The 20,313-nt window shown below is 43.2% G+C and overlaps 1 protein-coding gene across 7 annotated transcripts in view; it reads right to left on the bottom strand.

The window, feature by feature from the left end:
• The window catches only part of LOC132833767 (tumor necrosis factor receptor superfamily member 14-like), a 110,070-nt gene that overhangs the window by 40,460 nt on the left and 49,297 nt on the right, over positions 1-20,313 (bottom strand). For 6 of the 7 annotated variants that reach the window (XM_060852303.1, XM_060852307.1, XM_060852302.1 and 3 more), the window contains exons 2-3: positions 10,067-10,198; positions 7,294-7,367 (exon numbers count right to left, since the gene is read on the bottom strand). The gene's annotated coding sequence lies outside the window, so the exon portion shown is untranslated. Of the gene's footprint in view, positions 1-7,293; positions 7,368-10,066; positions 10,199-19,246; positions 19,346-20,313 lie in introns of all 7 variants that reach the window. The other variant, XM_060852304.1, reaches the window with a different exon arrangement.

The raw sequence follows: 20,313 nt of genomic DNA, 5'->3' as shown, positions 1-20,313 counted from the left end.
CTATTTTCTAAATAGGGAAAGCCTTTGGAAATCTGAGACACAAAGGGACTGAGGAATCGTAATTCAGGATGATCTTAAAGATGGTCTTAACACGCAAGTTCAGTTGGCAGGTTAAAGAAGGAAGAAAGGCAAATGCAATGTTAGCATTCATTTCAAGAGGGCTAGAGTACAAAAGCAGAAATATACTGCTGAGGCTGTATAAGGCTCTGGTCAGACTGCATGTGGAATAGAGTGGTTTTTGGTCTAGTATCGAAAGGAGGACGTGCTGGCATTAGAAGGGTCCAGAGGAAGTTTATGAGGATGATCTCAGGGACGAAGGGCTTGTCATAAAAGGAGCTCGTGAGGACACTGGTTCTGTACAAGATGGCGTATAGAAGGCTGAGGGGCTTCCGATTAAAACTTACAGAATACTGGGAGGTCGGAGTAGAGTGGAGGTGGAGAAAATGTTTCCACTAGTAGGAGGGGCGAGGACCCCAAGGCACAGCCTCAGTGTGAAGAAACGGCTCTTCAGAACTGAGATGAGGAGGGATTTCTTCTGCCCAGGGGATGGTGAAGCTATGGAAATCTTTGCCACAGAGGGCTGTGGATGCTAAGTCATTGAATGCATTTAAGACAGAGATAGTTGGGTTGTTGCTTAGTAAGGGAATCCAGGGATGCAGGGAGAAGGCAGGACATTGGAGTTGGTAAACCAGTCACGATCAAATGGTGAAACAGACTTGATGGGCTGAATACCCTAATTATGTTCCTGCATCTTATAGTCCAAATGAGATGTGAAAGTAGTATTAGGAATTCATTGTGGTCTTTGAAATCTTTTGCAAAAGGCAGACTTTCTAATCAGCTAGAGACTAGTGCAGATTCTGAAGGAATTATGGGAAATAATGTGGAGCATGGAAACATTGCAGAGTTATGAAGATCAAATCACTGCAATTGGTAGTTTGTCTGATGATGGACTGATCAGATCCAATGGTCAGTATGAGGCCATTGGTTCCAAAGGACAACTGTCAAAAGTGAATACTAAAGTCAAATATTTACCAGAAGGGGCTAGCCAATGGAGAAATGCAACTATAAATAGAACAGAGCAGGCCACTGGAAAATACAAAAGCTAGAGGAATATGTAGGATGAGGGTCAGGAGGTAAGGCCCATGGATTGGAAACATGAAGTACAAAGATAGAAGGCAAGTGAATGCAATAAGCTGAAACAGTGAGTCTGGGCACAAACATCCTCTTGGAAAGAGATCACCACCATACAAATAAATCCTAATAATAGGGAGGGGGAGGTTAAATAGGAGCAATCTGGAAAGAGAGAGAAGGCAAGAGAAAATGTGGTCACAGACAAACTGGTGCCAAGGGATTGTATTTAGATAGCTGGCAATAAGAAGCTGATTAATTTGTGGACTGGTGCCCAGTTATTGATAACAAAGGCCTTCTGCTTACCTAAAGGAAATGTGATTGGTTCTTGGGTAGCTGAACAGTTTGGGGCTGAGAACAAGATTCAGACAAGTGATCATTTTGGGAAGACAAATCAGGACAGGAATTATACAGGAATTATAGTAGGGTCCTGGGGAAATGTTGCTGAACAAAGAGACCCTGGCCAGCAGACTCATTGTTCCTTGAATGTGGATTGGAAGGTTTGTATTAAAAGGGAGTGACTGGGGCTATTTCCCCTGGAGCATCAGAGGCTGAGGGGTGACCTTATACAGGTTTATAAAATCATGAGGGGCATGGATAGGGTGACTCCCAGGGTAGGGGAGTCCAAAGCTAGAGGGTGTAAGTTTAAGGTGAGAAAGGAAGGATTTAAAAAGGACCTAAGGGGCAACTTTTTCATGCAGAGGATACTGCCTATATGGAATGAGCTGTCAGAGGAAGTCCTGGAGGCTAGTACAATTACAATATATAAAAAGGCATCTGGATGAGAACATGAAAAGGAAGGGTTTAAGAGGGACATTGGCCAAACGCTGGCAAACAGGACTGAAACAATTTAGGTTATCGAGTCAGCATGGACAAGTTGGAGGGAAAGGCCTGTTTCCCTGCTGTACAACTGTATAACTACTAATTCTTAGGAATAGTCATTCCTGTTAGATACAGAAACCTGGTCCATGCTTTCTGTCAACCTGAGTCAAGAAGACAATAAATTGAAAAATGTTGCATACCTTTTAAAATCTTTAACTTTTGTGACTGTTGCAGGAATAGTGGGGCTTGACTTCAGTACACAGAGGATCGGTTTGAGTATAATTAGCCCTATCATATAGGTGGATATGCACAGAAAATCTGCCCTTAATGGGACCAATAAGACCAAAACAAGGTGAGTAGCACAAGATTTTGAAGGAAACATTGGTGGATCAAAATATGAATAGATTCATTGACGACAGGAAAGGAAAGTTTGGAAGGTTTTTTAAAGCAATAAATGCTAAAAATTAAAGCTATATTTCTGCAAGGGAGATCAGCCATAGTGGCAAGTGATTTTTTTGATCTTGAAACAAATAGACACCAAATGCAGTAGGGATACTTTGGAAACTAAGTGAGTGTGAATATGACCTCTATGATGCATCTAGAGTTTCGTGCTTTTCAGGAAGATCCATCTTCCTGGTCTAACAATGCCTCTTCTTCCTCAGGCAGCTCAGGAAATTTGGCATGCTTATAAAGGGCCCTTACCAACTTCTACAGATGCACCCATGGAAAGCACACTGTCTGGGTGTATAACAGCCTAATATGGCAATTGTTCTGCCCAGGACTGGAACAAACTGTAGAAAGTTGTATGCACAGCCCAGGTCGTCACGGAAGCCAACTTTCTAACCATGGACTCCATTTACACGGCTGGCTGCCGCAAAAAGGCTACCAACATCATCAAGGACCTATCACACCCCAGTGATGATCTCCTACAACCTCTTCTGTCAGGCAGAGGATATAGAAGCCTGCACACACGCACCAGAGGTTCATGAACAGCTTCTTCCCGGCCGTTATTAGACTGATGAATGGACTCTGTAGCCTCAAATAATGCTGACCACGCTAACATTGCTCTCGCCTAGTGCATTCCTGATGAAGTGCTTATGGCCAAAATGTTGACTCTCCTGCTCCTCAAATGCTACCTGACCTGCTGTGCTTTTTCGGTGACACACTTTCCAACTGTTGATTCTCCAGCATCTGCAATCCTCATTTCTCCTAACCCGGTGCAATGTCACCCATATGTCTAAATCTTTCTAATATGTACATCCTTACTTACTATGATCTGCCTGTACTGCTGTAAACAAAGCTTTTCACTGTACTTTGGTACACATGACAATAAATCAGGTCAGTCAGTCTTATTAAAATTGTGTTGTCTTCAGTTAAAATTAGACACTGTCATCTTTTCCTGGTGCATTAGGGGCAGCTTTCAGGCATCTTTATGAAGCAAGTAGATTATTTTTGTGGAGTGGGCATAACACATTTGAAAAATTGTTAATAAATGGGATTAAAGCAAAATTCAAAATGGGAAGTCAGGCTTTTGAACTTCCAAGCACAATGGATAGGAAAGCCAGCAGAATGGGCATTGTCAAAGGAGGGCCTCAAAAAGATGCCGCACCTCCCAAAACTGAAATGCAAAAATTACAAAGACTAATTAAACAGCTGAATTGGCTGGATATCAAACAAGGTCAAAATCCAATTTTAAAGTATTAGAACTACGTACACCTATGAAAATTTCCAAGGAGGAAGATATTATTCAGATGAAATACCACACTTTGAAATTTCCATCATTGGAAGATGTCAGGAACATGTTTTAGTGACACGTCCTTTGCAAATTTCTGATGCGTTCTTAAGTGGATGACAGCTTATGATTTTTCTTGTGGAACTTGGGATCTAAAGAGATCTGGAAAGTAATAAATGGTGTCTTGGTGGCAGAAACCTTCGCTCTTGGTCAGGTGACAGATAAGGCCTTTTTCTTATGAAAATATTGCAAGAAATTCTTTAAAAAAAGGCATTCATCAATGAAATGGATGGAATGCAACACTGATAAATCACTATGGAATATTGTGATGATCCAGCTGAAGTTACTACTGGATAAATCAGATTCATGACAGGAAATGGCTTGATAGGCCATCTTCTTGTTTGTTTTGTTTCTAACAACGTGCTGTCTCGCTGAAACGTATGCAGTGTGCAGACTTTGATTTAACACTAAAATAGAAATTTATTAATAAAGGAAATGGAAGATACAATAGGGCAATCCAGACTATCTACTTATAAAACAAATGCAAAGATCTTTAAAGATACAGTAACAGTATAATCCCAACAACAGCAAAACCAGTTCTTTATACATTGAAAAGATACAAAACAGCATTTCTATAGTAAGTAAAAACGGAAATAACTGCAGAAGCTGGAAATTAGGAATAAAAAAGAAACAGAAATTGCTGGAACAGCTCAGCACCTGTGGAGAGAAATCAGAGTTAATATTTCAAGCCCAATGACCTTTCCTCAGAACTGATGGTAGCAAGGAAAATATTGTTTTTTAGGCAGAAGATAGGGTGCAGAGAGGGCGAAAGGAGTAAACAATAGGTGGAAATAGAGCACAGAGAGAGAAGAATGGCTACACGATGGCTCAGTGGTTAGCACTGCTGCCTCACTGCACTGAGGGATCCAGACTCAATTCCAGCCTCAGTCTGTTTGGAGTTTACACATTCTCCCCATCTCTGTGTGGGTTTCCTCCGGGTGCTCCGGTTTCTTTCCAAAGTGCAAAGACGTACAGGTTAGGTGAACTGACCAAGCTAAATTGCCCAGTGTTCAGGGATGTGAAGGTTGGGTGCATTAGTCAGGGGAAACGTAGAGTAATAGAATCGAGGAACAAATCTGGATGGACACTCTTTGGAGGATCAATGTGGACTTGTTGGGCCAAATGGCCCATTTCCACACTGTAGGGATCCTATGTTTCAACAGTTGGACAAATAAAGGAAAGGATAATGATCAGGCTGGGAGGGTGAACAGCTATGAATATGGATTATTGACTACCAGTGGGTTGTGTGTAATAGCAGATGATGTGAGAAGGCTTGGTGTATGGATATAGAGGAAAGGACATGGGACAGATCAGGCCCTAAAGTTGTTGAACTCTATATTCAGTTTAGAAGGCTGTAGAGTTCCCAAACAGAAAGTGAGTGTACTTCAAGCTTGTGCTGAGCTTCACTTGAGCACTGCAGCAAGCCCGAGACAGAGATGTTGGCCAGGGAACAAGGCAGTGTGTTGAAGTATTGAGAGTACCCAAAACATCCCCCGCACAGTACACAGAACATCACATATTATATTCACACCAGAATTTAGAATCTAATATTTCAGTAGGCTTATGTCACTTAGGACTCCAACTTTTAGCTTGCACCAGCAGATGTTTCTTTCTGGTACTGTCACACACCTATTTAAATGAAATGTGACCCCAGTCCCACAGGGCTGCGCTCTCATTCCAGTGAGATGACTGATGGTAGTTTAACTTGAGAGTCACCACACTTCAGGCAAGAGCTAATGTTGAGAACACAGGATCTTCATGATGACCTCAGCCAATGTGGGATATAAACCTGTGCCTCTGACAAATATAACCCCAACCAGTTTAACCTCTCCTCATCCATCAGTCCCAATATCCCAGGAATCAGTCTGGCAAAAGTGCATTACGCTTCCTTTACAGCAATAGCATCCTTGTGGCCAGACAGGAATTAAAACCTTCACTTAGAGCTGCTGTAATTTCTTCCCTCATCTTAACAAAGCCTGGATTACAAATATTACACAGTCTCTTACTGGTCTACACTCTATAAAGCATTTGTAGTAATGCTTTTTCTTTCCCCCAAGTACATGAATAATTTTCAAACTATATGATTGGAGAATCAAACTCCATCTAAACAATTGTAAATTCTTTACTCGAAGATGTGAGAAAATCAAAGGAGTGTGGTTCATATAGATTCAGTTTCATCCATATTATTGGTGATGCTTTGGTCAAAATATTGTAGATCCAATTCAGGACTCTGTCTCTTTATCAACAGCTGAATCATTTTGTTCATATTCACAGTCTTTTTTTTCCCCGAAATAAAACGTAGATAGGCTACTCAATCTTCATCTTATCATCTTGCAGTAAAAAGGCATTATGGCATGTCTGGCAAAATTTGACTATATCTTAATGTAATCCTGCTCAAAAGAAATGCTTTAATGTTTTATTTTGTACTTTCCTGATACCTACATCAGCCACAATTATAATTCTGTGTTCCAAATTTCACTATAATACTCAAAAGGAACTGCCATCTGACCACTGACCATTTCTCACTGACTCGTATTTGAGGTGGTCTCACTTTTCTCATTAAGACTTTTTCTTCAAATACTAACACTCAGGTATTGTTTTTTGTTGAATTTCTGACCAGGCTGCTTTGTCACAATTTGTCACACTTTCAATCATAAATATGTTTCTTACATTTCTATTAAAGAAGATGAACTAAACATATCATTTTCTTTTCAGCCTTCATCTTTTGTAGTTACATTTTTTCAAAATTAAATCCAGTAACTGAATTTCCACATTACTATATCTTCCTGTCTCATAGACACCTTTCCTTCTTGTTCAGATAATGAACCTGTGATCCAGTCAGGATAAAATCAGGAAGCAGTCCAGGAAGTTGAGATTTCAGGCTCATTTGCCTCTACCACTCTTGGTGAAGCCAATGCTTTTGAATCAGCCAGATCATTTTCCAGAAGAAAATCAATTCTCTCAATAAGAACTTGTTCCATTGCAAATAAACTATCAATTTTATAAAGTCAATATTTCATCCAACTCTATATAAATGAGACTGATTCATAACTTCCAATATTTGCTTCCTCACCAACCCCTCTGAAGACAAGTAGCATCGTCAGCCAACATCAGAGACTTACTTGCTCCAGTATCTCTCAATACCTGTTGAACAGGCTTTCTGATTTAGGATTCCAGGTTAAAAGTCTAAGGACATGGGTTCAAATCCTGTCATGGCAGAATCTAGAATGACCATGTAAACACTGTCGATTGTCACTAAAAAGCCATCTAGTACACTCAAAAACTTGGAACTCTGATTTCTCTCTCCATAAACGCTGTCAGGCTAGCTGAAATAAAATCAAGAGTCATTTTTTCAAATCTAATGACTCCTCTTCAGTTTGGAAGAAGTGTCACTGGACTTAAAGCATTGCTTTTGTTTCTCTCATCGCTGCTGCTAGACTTGCTGAGTTTCTCCAGTAATTTCTGTTTTTGTTTCAGATCTCCAACATCTGCAGTTATTTGTTTCAGTGCAGTGTATCAACGTTTGTTTTGGATTCTTTTGAAGTACTTACTTAATCCTTGGTTTAGGAGCAACTGCTGGAACCTGATTCACACCTTCCCCTGTTCAAATCAGGAGTTTTGATATCTGTTGCAAGAAAGTAAGAAAAAGAAAATCTGTTGCAAGAACAGCCATTCAGCTCATTAAAAATTGCTTCCCCGACTTTTACTCTCTCACTCTGTATCCATTTTACTGCTTTGACAATGTTGTTGATATTTTTAGCCATTTATCCTACCGAGCAAAATATTTGAAGTCAGAAATTATGTTTCATAACATTCACATCAAATGGCTGAGTTCATTTTACAAGGCTAAAAACAATATAAATGCAAGGTCAGCTAAAGGGTCCAGCTGAGTCTGTCACAAGGATCAGTGCTGGGTCCACTACTTTTCATCATTTATATAAATGATTCAGCAGTTAACATAGGAGGTCTCTTTAGTAAGTTTGCAGATGACACCAAAAGTGGAGGTGTAGTGGACATCAAAGAAGGTTAACTCACAGTACAATGGGATCTTGATCAGTTGGGACAATGGGCTCAGGAGTGGCGATGATGTTTAATTTAGATAAATGCGAGCTGCTGCATTTTGGAAAAGCAAATCAGAGCAGGACAGGTACACTTAATGGTAAGGTCCTGGGGAGTACTGCTGAACAAAGACACCTTGGAGTGCAGGTTCATAGCTCCTTGAAAGTAGAGGCGCTAGTAGATAGGAGAGTGATGGAGGTGTGTAGTATGCTTTCCTTTATTGGTCAGAGCATTGAATATAGGAGTTGGGATGTCATGTTGCCACTGTACAGGACATTGGAATCGGTTTACTTCAGTTGGCTGGTTTGTTGGCTCACAGAGCAATGTGATGCCAACATCGTGGGTTCAATTCCTGTCAGCAGTTTGAGGACTCGCCTTCTCAACCTTTCTCACGCCTGAGGTTTGGTGGCCTCAGGTTAAATCACCACCAGTCGCTTCACTCTCTAATGAGAGAGCAGCCCGTATGGTCTAGTCAGACTATGGTGACAACAATGTTTCAGCCACTTTTTGAATATTGTGTGCAATTCTGGTCTCCTTCCTATTGGAATGATGTTGTGAAACTTGAAAGGGTTCAGAAAAAATTTACAAGGATGATGCCAGGTTTGGGGGATTTGAGCTATAGGGAGAGGCTGAATAGGCCAGGGGCTGTTTTTCTTGGAACATCGGAGGCTGAGGGGAAACCTTATAGATGTTTATAAAATCATGAGGGGCATAGATAGGATACATTGACAAGGTTTTTTTTCCCAGGGGTGAGAGTATAGGTTCAGAGCGAGAGGGGAAAGATATAAAAATGACAATGGGCAACTGTTTCATGCAGAGTTTGGTGCACGTATGGAATGAGCTGCCAGAGAAAGTGGTGGAGACTGGAACAATCACAACATTTAAAAGGCATCTGGATGGGTATATGAATAGGAAGGGTTTAGAGGGATATGGGCCAAGTGCTGGCAAATGGGACTAGATTAGGTTAAGATATCTGGTCAGCATGGATGAGTTGGATCAAAGGCTCTGTCAAGGTGCTGTACTTTTCTGTGACTCTAAGGTGTTGTTACTCAACACAATGATTTTTTTTAAACATCTCCCACTTTAGTTCTAATTCAATTGTCTTTAATTTAAATTTAGGCCTTCTGTTCTAACATATCTTGGGATTGTCATCTACATCATTAATATTCTACAAATACCTTATTCAGAACGCCACCAAACAATATCATTTTCACTCTGTTGAACTGCATTTCTCTCATTCCTTTATATTTAATTGGGTTGAAGTGATACTTATCTTGCAACCCTCTCAACATCTCAGTAAAGTTCCTCCCTAAAGAATCGCAATGCTTCAGACTAGAAGCATTCCAGGAAGAAGAAATTTATTTGAATCCTTCTTTCAGGTAAGTCAGGGAGTTTTGAAGACCGCAGCAAGGGAATGGAGATTGTTTATTTGGAGGATGATTTTCAGAGCGATAAAACAGAGCTGCAGGGTGGTTTGCCCCCCGGGGACCAGTGCATCTGCAGCAAGGGGAGAGCTCCAACACCTGCCCAACACCAGCCTGCACAGTCAAAGCTGTTAGACTCTTCCTTTGCCTCATCTTCCTGAGTCAGATGAAAAATTGCGACGGAACTAGAATGAAGCTTCCCGTTGGCCTACTGCAGTCCACGTGGCCAGGAGGCAGGCCAGCCATCTGTCAAATTATGTGCTCACTATAGTTTGGGAGACAGGTTGGAAGTGGGCAAAAATACGATAAGTATGTTTTATTTCACAAGCCCCCTTTAAATGCCACTGCCTGGGGGCTTGGAGGGACTGTAAAATTCATCTGTTAATCCTTGACAATATTTGAAGGATTGGATACTCACTAAATGCCTGTAGAATTGAGCAACCTGCCCACATAACTTGCATAGTTTCTGAAGCTTTCCCAACTTTATTTAAGCCACGATGGGCATTTTATAGTTGATTTGTACCCCCTTACTTTCATCTTTATAGGAAGAATGTTGGAAAAGGTTGCTGCAGTATAAATCAGTTCGTGGTTTTACTGATGCCTCCACGAAAACCCCAGCATAAGAAATGAGAGCCAAATGGGATGTACTCATATTACTACAGCAGAGATGCTATATAAATGCAAATTGTTACTTCCTGATCTCAATAACACTTGAGAACTGCCTCATGGTCCTTCCACTACCATTCTCAATTGTTACACACACCTTGAACAACCATAGAGCATACCAAAACAGCTCCGTTCCTCAATCATGTACACAGGCCTGTAAAATAAAAATACTTACGCTTGTATAATTTTCAAACAGAATTCTCTGTTAGCAGTCCTTTCTTCTAAGCGTAAAGCAGTAATACTTTACAAAATATAATAACTTTATGTCTAATCGTGGCCAGTTCTTCAATTAAAAAAAATCCAGTTTCTGAAATAAATAAAAAAGAAATCAGAATTTAACCCTAATAAAATGAACACAAATGTTAGACAGGAAAGGATTAACCAGCACATTTCCATACAGTACTGATGCTTTCTATATCAAGTCCAGAAATTCCCTGCCTTCTAGATCTCATGACCCATTCCAGAAAACAAAATATCCACCAAAATTAAAGGGGTAAAAAAAAATTCCACTCTGCTCTCCAAGCATATTAACTACATTGACCATGACCTCTCACATCATGCAACTTAGGCCACAAGAGCAGTCCAAGTTTCTCTAACTATACAACGTGACACCTGGATCTCCTACTTGAATTGCTGCATTCCATATAGTGATAGTTCATAAATTGTGTTCATCTAGATAATGACCGAGATTTAATGAAGGAAAGGAAACATATGTTCAAATCAGGATGGCATTAATACTTGAAGCAGAAGTGATGTTATATTCACAACTTTGTTGTACTTGTCCATTCCAGTGATAGAGATTGCAGGGTAGGGAGGTCTCGTTCGAGTAAACTCACAATGTTGCTGTATTGCATCTGATACGTTATATATTATACATCCTGCAGTCAAGGAGAGTCTATAGTGGAGGGATTATCATTGATTTCAGTAACACGAGCACTAATCAGGCAAGCTTGTTGTCCTGGACAGAGCTGACTTATAATGTCATAGAGAACCAGACTCTTCAGTCCAACTCGTCCATGCCGACCAGATAACCAAAATTAATCTAGTCCCATTTGCCAGCACTTGGCCCATTTCCCTTTAAACTGGTCCTATTCATATACCAGTTCTGATGCCTTTTAAATGTTGTAATTGTATCAGCCACCACCACTTCCTCTGGCAGCTCATTCCATTTTCACACCACTGTCTGCGTGAAAAAGTTGCCCCTTAGGTCCCTTTTAAATCTTTCCCCTTTCACCCTAAATCTTTGCCCTCTATTTCTGGACTCCCCCACCCCAGGGAAAAGACTTGTTTATTTATCCTATCCATGACCCTCATGATTTTATGAATCACTATAAGGTCACCCCTCAGTGTCAGACACTCCTGGGAAAACAGCCCCAATCTATTCAGCCTCGCCCTCTCGTTCAAGTCCTCTAACTTTGGCAACATCCAATAAAATCTTTTCAGAACCCTTTCAAATTTCACAACTTCCTATAGAAGGGAAACCAGAATCGCATATGATATTTCAAAAGTGGCCTAACTAATGTGCTGTACAGCCGCAACATGACGTCCTGACTCCTATACTCTTAAATATTATTTTAGCTTCACCCATTCATGTGAGTAGGTATTCTGTCACACTCCAGTTCTGGATCTTGTAGATAATGGAAATATTTTGAAAGTGGAGATTACGCAGTCATCAAAGAATACTGTTTCTTTGTACTGCTTTTCAAGATATGAACTTTGGATTTTCCCTTTCAGTCAGAGGTCATTTAATTAAATTCCAAGACTTGAGCACATAATCTAGTCAGGCCCAGAAGTGTAATCTCTGCACTGATGGAGGTACCATTTTTCAAATAAAGGTCAAAGCCAAATCCCTTCTGTTCAGTCTATTCTATATTGAGTATTAAAAAAATCCCACTGCGCTACTCGCTTCTCCTGGTATGCTGGTCAATATTTATTCCTTGCTGGAGTGTTGTTGGATCTACACTCATCCAGATATGTGAGGAGCATTCCATCATACTCCTGACATATGCTTTGTAGATGGTGGACAGGCTTTGGGGAGTCAGCATTCCAAGCTTCTGATCTGCACTTGTAGCCAATATATTTATATAAATATATTGGCTACATGACTAGTCCAGTTAAGTTTCTGATCCAGTTGAGTTGTAATACCCAGGATACTGAAAGTTGGATATTCAGTGATGATGAATCCATTGAATGTTAAGAGGCTATCGTTAGATTCTCTTACTGGAGAGTGTCATCGCCTGGCACTTGTGTGGTCCGAATGTTAATTGCCACTGGGTCTTTTAAGTTTGTTAGTTTTTGTTTGTACAACCCATGGACAAAACCAACGTCATCTATAAAATTCTATGCAAGGACTGCCACAAACACTACGTAGGACAAACGGGAAGAATGTTAGCCACCAGGATACATGAACACCAGCTAGCCACAAAAAGACACGACGCCCTCTTCCTCATAGCCCTACACAAGGATGAAAAAAAACACCATTTCGACTGGGACAACACACCTATCCTGGGACAGGCTAAGCAAAGACATGCCAGAAAATTCCTAGAGGCCTGGCACTCCAATGCCGTAAACAAGCACACAGATCCAGATGCCATCTATCAAGCCCTCAGAAAATGAACGGGAAATGACATCACCACTAACCCCAGAAACCCCATCCAGGAGAAAGATATAAATAGAAAGCAGGAGACAACAGCTTCGCTTCACTTGGAGGTCGCCACTGATGATGTTACCTAGCCAGGTAATGAAACGTCTGGATATCAAACCTACAGCTCAGCGAGCAAACCTACACCCTAAACCTCAACCTGATCTACAAACTTTCACAAACCTTGCATTAAGGAGCATATTAAAGGAGGCAAAATAGTAGAGAGGTGAAGAAATTGAAAGAACAAGTTCCAAACTTGAAAACTCAACCACCAACCCAGAGTGATTAAAATTGGGAATGCTCAAGTTCCCAATATTTGCACAGAGATTTCAGAGATCTGTAATCCTAAAGGGACCATGAGACTTCGGAGTGAAAGCAAGGCCATTCAACCCATTGACTCCACTCTGCCATTTAAACATGGCTGATGGGCATTTCAACTCCACTTACCCACATTCTCCCCATAGCCCTTAAATTCTTGATCTCGCAAGGAATTATCAATCTTTGCCTCGAAGACATTTAATGTCCTGGTCTCCACTGCGCTCTGTGGCAATGAATTCCACACTCCACCACTCTCTGCCTGAAGAAATGTCTCCTCATTTCCATTCTAAATTGACCCCCTCTAATTCTAAGGCTGTGCCCATAGATCCTAGTCTCCCCGTCTAACGGAAACAACTTCCCTGCTTCCACCCGTTCTAAGCCATGCAGTATCTTGTAAGTTTCTATTAGGTCTCCCCTAACCTTCTAAACTCTAATGAATACAATCCCAGGATCCTCAGCCGTTCATTGTATGTTAGGCTCACCTTTCCAGAGATCATCCGTATGAATCTCCACGAGACACGCTCTAGTGATATTACGTCCTTCCTGAAGTGTGGACCTAAATTGGATACAGTATTCCAAATGGGGCCTAACTAGAGTTTTATAAAGTCTCAGGAGCATGTCGTTGCTTTTATATTCCAACCCTCTTGAGATAAATGACATTATATTTGCTTTCTTAATCACGGACTCAACCTGCAAGTTAACCTTTAGACTAGAGACTACAGACAGATGGACAGAACTCCGCTTTCCTGTATTCCCCTATAAACATAGACTCCCCTGAAGTCAATTTTTAAATGAATCAGCCTCCAGAGTTTTCAGGGCAAGAGACTATCATAGACTAATAATGCTTACAGAGAAAAATATCCTCTTCATCTCCACCTTAAAAATGAAACCTCTTTTTCTAAAACTGCATCCTTAATTCTAGCCTCTTCTACAAGGTGAATCGTCCTTTTAGAATCCACTCTGTTACGCCTCCTCAGGACCTTATATTTTCGATTCTTCTTTCTCATTCGTCTAAACTCCATCAGATAAAGGGGCAACCTGCTTAACCTTTTCTCATAAGGTAAGTACTTCATCCAAGGAAGGAATCAAATCAACTTTCTTTGATTCCTTCTAATGCAATCATATCATTTTTCGAACTGAGAGACCAAAACTGTACATAGTATTTCCAGATTTGATCTCACAAAAGCTCAATAAAGCTGCAATAAAAGTTTGCTACCTTATATTCCATACCCCGTGTTATAAGCACCAAAATTGCCCTTGTCTTTCTAATCATGTGCTAGACCTGAAAACTAACTTTTTGAGATGTGTGCGCCAGGATACACAAATCACTCCGGATTGCACAGTTCTGCAATCTCCTCCCTTTAAACAGCATACTGTTTTCTATTCTCTGGTCAAAGTTGACAAGTTCATATTTTCCTACATTAAACTCTGTCAATTTTTTTCCCTACTCAGTCCATATCCTTTTGCAGGGTTCTCTATCTCCTCTTAATCATTACCCATCTTAGTGTCATTTGAAAATGTAACCACCATACATCCAAAACAATAAGATGGACTGTAAACTGTTGAGGCCCCAGTTCTGATCTGTGTGGTACTGCATTAGTTGCAGCTTGCCTTCCTGAAAAAGACACATTTATCCCTACTTTGCTACACTTATTTGGCATTCCACCCATAGCAGTCTCCCACCTCTAGCTGATGCCACTCCCAGCTGGCATCATACTTCACTGGAACCCAATTCTCCAATCTACACCCTATACTTACCTTGTGTAAGGTTTCATGGCAACTGTCAAAATGGCTGTCAGGGCCCTTTATTTTCAGGAAATGGCAGCTGAATATTGTGAAAAAGGGTCATGGTTTGCTTTCTTCTGACAGTTCAGAATTACAAAAGAACTGTCAGAATGGAAGTATGAGTCCAGCTTTCTGTGGGAACTCTGAAAGGAAATTCCAGACAGAAATGCAACAACTCCCTTATTTCATAAAAAAAGACAAGAATGGTAATCTGTATGAGATTGTCAATCATCAGAAAATTCAGCCATAGATAAGTGATTTGGCTCTATGAGGAATGACTGTAAGATTTCCAAATATGCTGATTACAAAACTGTTTCGGAATGTAGTAGCATTAAGGGAGATACAAGGAAGCTTCAAAGTATTTTGAGAAGCCAAGTGAATAGGATGTAGCAGCTAGAACATTGTATGATTAAATATCAAGTTATCCACTTTGGTAGAAAAAAACAAAGACAAAAATTTCTTAAATGTAAGAGATTGGGAAGTATGGGCGTTCAAAGAACCCTTGTGTCCTTCGTCATAACGTACCAAAAGCTAGCATGCAAGCAATGAGGAAGGCAAATGCATGTTGGCACTCATTTTGAGAGTTCGTGGGTACTAATCTATTAACATCACCTTGACAGTCAAAAATTGATTATATTTCAGGAAGAGAGAAAACAATGGGACAAACATTGCAGAACTATAGAGTGTGGAGTGTGGAGCCAGCACAGACATAACAGCATAAAGAGTCTCTCTTTGCTGTTACCATTCTCTGATTCTCTTTTTCTTCCTAATGCTGTTAAATCATTAAATATTTTCACTGCTCTCTATGATGTTTTAGATTTATACAGCATCCCTTGTATTTTGTCAGCACAGGTGCAATTTAGGCAAAAGCGAGGACTGAAGATGACTGCAGATGAAGGGCAAAAGCCTGACGAAGGAGCAGCGCTCCAAAAGCTAGTGTTTCCCAATAAACCTGTTGGACTATAACCTGGTGTTTTGTCATTTTTAAAGTCAAAGTGTGTTTGTTGCTCTTGATGCAGTCACCTCTACATTAGGGAGGCAGGACACCAACTTGTGAAATGTTTCAGACAACATCTCTGGGACAGACGCACCAAACATACCCACTGTCCTGTGGCCAACCACTTCAACTTGCCAGCATCAATGTGCGTAGCATCAAATCGGCTACGCAATGTGTCTCTACGACGGCCTTCCTGGCCAGCATTAAAGCCGACCTCCTGTTTCTGCAGGAGTGTGGGATACCACACCTCAGCAGCTACAGGAGATGGTTGAGCTTGTGGGCCCATGGGCCGTCAGTTTGGTCAGGGGGCAACGATAGCCGTGCCTCCGGCCTGGGTATCCTGTTGTGAGGAAGCAACTTCACTATCTCCGGAGGTTAAGGAAGTGGTGGACGGGCACCTCCTCGTCACCGACATTATGTACAGGAATGCTCCCCTGAGGCTGATTAATGTGTACGCCCCAGTGGGTAAGAGTGAACGGTTGGCCGTCCTGCAGCAGCTTCCACTGTTGCTGGCTACGTCCAGGCCGGTCATTCTGGCCGGAGACTTCATCTGTATCATTGATGCAGATGGACGATCCGGCGTTGGGTGGGGGTGGGGACAATAAACTAGACGCCACGTCCAGAGCCCTGATGAACACGGTAAAAGATGCCAAGCTGCACGACATCTTCAGCACCCCTGCAGATGGAGCACAGCGTAGATACACCTGGTCATGGGCAGACGGGTCTATCCGCTCAAGCATAGATTACCTGTTTGTGTCCCGAACGCTCTCGGTCAGATCCACCAACGTCAAGCCGGTATTCTTCTCTGACCACTGCCTCCTGCTGGCAGACTGTCACCTACAGGACGAGCATCGGGCGGGTAAGGGAACGTGGAAGCTGAACACTAAGCTGTTGACCCCGGGAAACATTGAGGAGTTCAAGAGGGACTACGCAGGTTGGAGAACCGTGAAGCCCCTCTGAGACCCAGTGGACTGGTGGGAAACAGTAAAAGGGAACGTCAAGAGGTTCTTCATCCTCAAAGGTGTTCAGGAGGCGAGAGAAAGGCGGGAGCTCCAGGAAAGTATGCAGAACCTGCTCCTGCTGCAGACGATGGGGGTCAATGTCACAGAGGACCTCAATGAGGTGAAGGGCCAGCAAGCCTCACTCTTTGCCTCGGGGTCCGCTCAGTGGAGCAGGACGAGACGTGCTCATGTGTCTTCTTCCAGAAAGTGCACAAAGAGAGCTCTGTGCTCAGCATCCTGAAGGAAGAAGATGGCTCGATAACGTCATCTCAGGCTGATGTCATGAGGATCAGTAAATCCTTCTATGCCAGTCTGTATGACGCGAAGCCGACCGACAGCACGGCCTCCCAGTCTTTCCTGTCCTCTATCACGGAGATCTTAGACGACAGAACACGCGAGAGGCTGGACCAGCCGCTATCTCTGGACGAGCTGACCAAGGCCCTCGAGTCCTTTGAAATGAATAAAACGCCCGGAAGCGACGGCTTACCGGTCGAACTCTATTCCGCTCTGTGGGTCTTGATTGGCCAGGACCTGCTGGAGGTGTATGTCAGTATGCTTCGGGCAGGTACCATGAGTGAATCCATGAGGAAAGGCATCATCACCCTCATCTATAAGGGGAAGGGGGAGAAGGAGGAACTAAAAAATTGGAGACCAATCACACTGTTGAATGCGGATTACAAAATCCTGTCAAAGGTAATCGCCAACCGGGTCAGGTCTGGTCTGGAGTCGGTGATTCACCCTGACCAAGCCTATGCTGTACTGGGCAGGAAGATTGCTGAGAGTCTCGCACTCCTCAGGGATATGATCGCCTACGTGCAGGACAGGGGGTTGGACGCCTGCCTGATCAGCCTGGACCAGGAGAAAGCCTTTGACAGGATAACACACAGGTATATGAGAGATGTTCTCTCCAAAATGGGCTTTGGGGAGGGAATCTGCAATTGGATCAGACTGCTCTACACCAACATCGTCAGTGCAGTCTCAATCAATGGGTGGGAATCAGATAGTTCCCAGTCAGATCTGGAGTCAGGCAGGGCTGCCCTCTTTCTCCTGCCTTGTTTGTGTGCTGCATAGAGCCATTTGCCGAGTCCATCAGGAAGGATGCGAGCCTGAGAGGGGTGACTATTCCTGGCAGCGGGGGCCTGCAGGTTAAGGCCTTCCTGTACATGGATGACGTCGCCGTTTTCTGCTCGGATCCGCTGTCCGTGCACAGACTCATGTGCATTTGTGACCAATTTGAACGGGCCTCGGGGGCCAAGGTAAACCGAGGCAAGAGCGAGGCCATGCTCTTCGGGAACTGTGCCGACCAATCCTCGATCACCTTCACCGTCAGGACTGACCACCTGAAGGTGCTAGGTATTTGGTTCGGGGGGGCTGGGGCGTGCGCCAAGTCTTGGAAGGAGCGTATCAGTAAAGTGAGACAGAAACTGGGCAGATGGAAGCTACGGTCGCTCTCCATCACGGGAAAAAACCTGGTCATCAGGTGTGAGGCACTGTCATTGCTGTTGTACGTGGCAGAGGTCTGGCCTATTCCCAGAACCTGCGCCGCTGCAGTCACCCGGGCCATCTTCCTGTTTATATGGAGTTCAAAAATGGACCAGGTCCAAAGGGACTCGCTATACAAAGATCTAGGCAACGGGGGAAAAAAAAAGACACCCAATACCACCCTCACCCTGATGGCCACCTTTGTGTGTGGCTGCATCAAGTTGTGCGTGTATCCCCGGTATGCAAACACCAAGTATCACTACGTACTGAGGTTCTACCTGTCCCCGGTGTTGCAAAGGATGGGCCTGGCCTCGCTGCCGCGGAACGCTCCGAGTAGTTGGACCGTTCCGTATCACCTGTCCTTCGTGGAGAAGTTTATGAAGAAAAACAACTTTGACCACAAGTCCATCAGGAAGTGGTCAGCACGTAGTGTCCTCGAGACCCTTCGGGAAAAGGAGAGGGTGGATCCTATCGAGCGGTTCCCTGAGCAGACTGTCAAAGCCATTTGGCAGAATGCCTCATCGCCAGAACTGTCCAACAAGCACCAAGACATGGCTTGGCTGGTGGTGAGAAGGGCTCTGCCTGTGAGATCCTTTATGCATGCCCAGACTCTCAGCCACACCGCACGCTGCCCTCGAAGTGGCTGCGGGGGGGGGAAGAGACTGTCACACAACTCCTTCTGGAATGTGCCTATGCAGAGGAAGTCTGGAGAGGAATGCAGTGGTGTTTGTCAAGGTTCACGCCGAGCAGTGCCATGACGCGGGACTCCGTGCTCTACGGCCTGTTCCCCGGGACGCACACTGAGATGAACATCAACTGTGCCTGGAAGATCATCAACTCGGTGAAGGACGCTCTCTGGGTGGTCCGAAGCCTGTTGATCTTCCAGCTGAAGGAGTTGACCCCAACTGAGTGTTGCAGACTGGCACATTCCAAGGTCCAGGACTGTGTTGAGGGATGCGCTGAAGCTTGGTGCAGCTGCCGCCAAGGCGCGGTGGGGAAAGACCACCGTTTAACATCTGCCTGCCTAAAGAACAGGGGGCCCATGCAGTTGTTTGGGCTCTGCTGACACCTGTTGGGATCCATTATTAAGGTTAGGTAGTGTAAGAAACTGTATTGTTAGGTAATACTCACGGCCTCATCTGGAGTATTGTGTGCAGTTTTGGTCGCCATACTATAGGAAGGATGTGGAAGCTTTAGAACGAGTGCAGAGGAGGTTTACCAGGATGTTGCCTGGAATGGTAGGAAAATCTTATGAGGAAAGGCTGAGGCACTTGGGGCTGTTCTCATTGGAGAAGAGAAGGTTTAGGGGAGATCTGATAGAAGTGTATAAGATGATTAGGGGTTTAGATAGGGTAGATACTAAGAACCTTTTACCGCTAATGGAGTCAGGTGTTACTAGGGGACATAGCTTTAAATTAAGGGGTGGTAGGTATAGGACAGATGTTAGGGGTAGATTCTTCACACAGCGGGTTGTGAGTTCATGGAATGCCCTGCCCGTATCAGTGGTGAACTCTCCTTCTTTATGGTCATTTAAGCGGGCATTGGATAGGCATTTGGAAGTTATTGGGCTAGTATAGGCTAGGTAGGATTCGGTCGGCGCAACATCGAGGGCCGAAGGGCCTGTACTGCGCTGTATCCTTCTATGTTCTATGTAAGGTAGTATTAGCAAGTCTGGAACTTGTTAGCTTCACTAGACAACAGTAAGCCATTATGTTACACTAAGAACAGACTGAAAAGCTGATGGCATAGCCTGAAGAGGTCCCAGGGAGGGTGAGAGATAACAGGACATTGGAGCCATGTCTAAATGCACGTAGCTCAAACTGAGGTAATAGAATGTTATCAGGTGAGAACCAATGACATACCAAAATTCTGCATTTTACCAAATAAGGATGTAACTCTGGAATGTGAGAGAACAAAAGGATAGACAAATTAAAAATATTGTCAGAACGCGCCTTCTCCAGTGAGCTAGACACTTCACTGTACTGTGTACGATTCTCTCTCATTAAGATTAGATTACTTACAGTGTGGAAACAGGCCCTTCGGCCCAACAAGTCCACACCGACCCGCCGAAGCGCAACCCACCCATACCCCTACATTTACCCCTTACCTAACACTACGGGCAATTTAGCATGGCCAATTCACCTGACCCGCACATCTTTGGACTGTGGGAGGAAACCGGAGCACCCGGAGGAAACCCA

The sequence above is a fragment of the Hemiscyllium ocellatum genome, chromosome 37 (assembly GCF_020745735.1).
Source record: "Hemiscyllium ocellatum isolate sHemOce1 chromosome 37, sHemOce1.pat.X.cur, whole genome shotgun sequence".
NCBI lineage: Eukaryota > Metazoa > Chordata > Chondrichthyes > Orectolobiformes > Hemiscylliidae > Hemiscyllium > Hemiscyllium ocellatum.
Note: the sequence above shows the minus strand (reverse complement) of the source record. Positions and strands in the feature narration are given on the sequence as shown.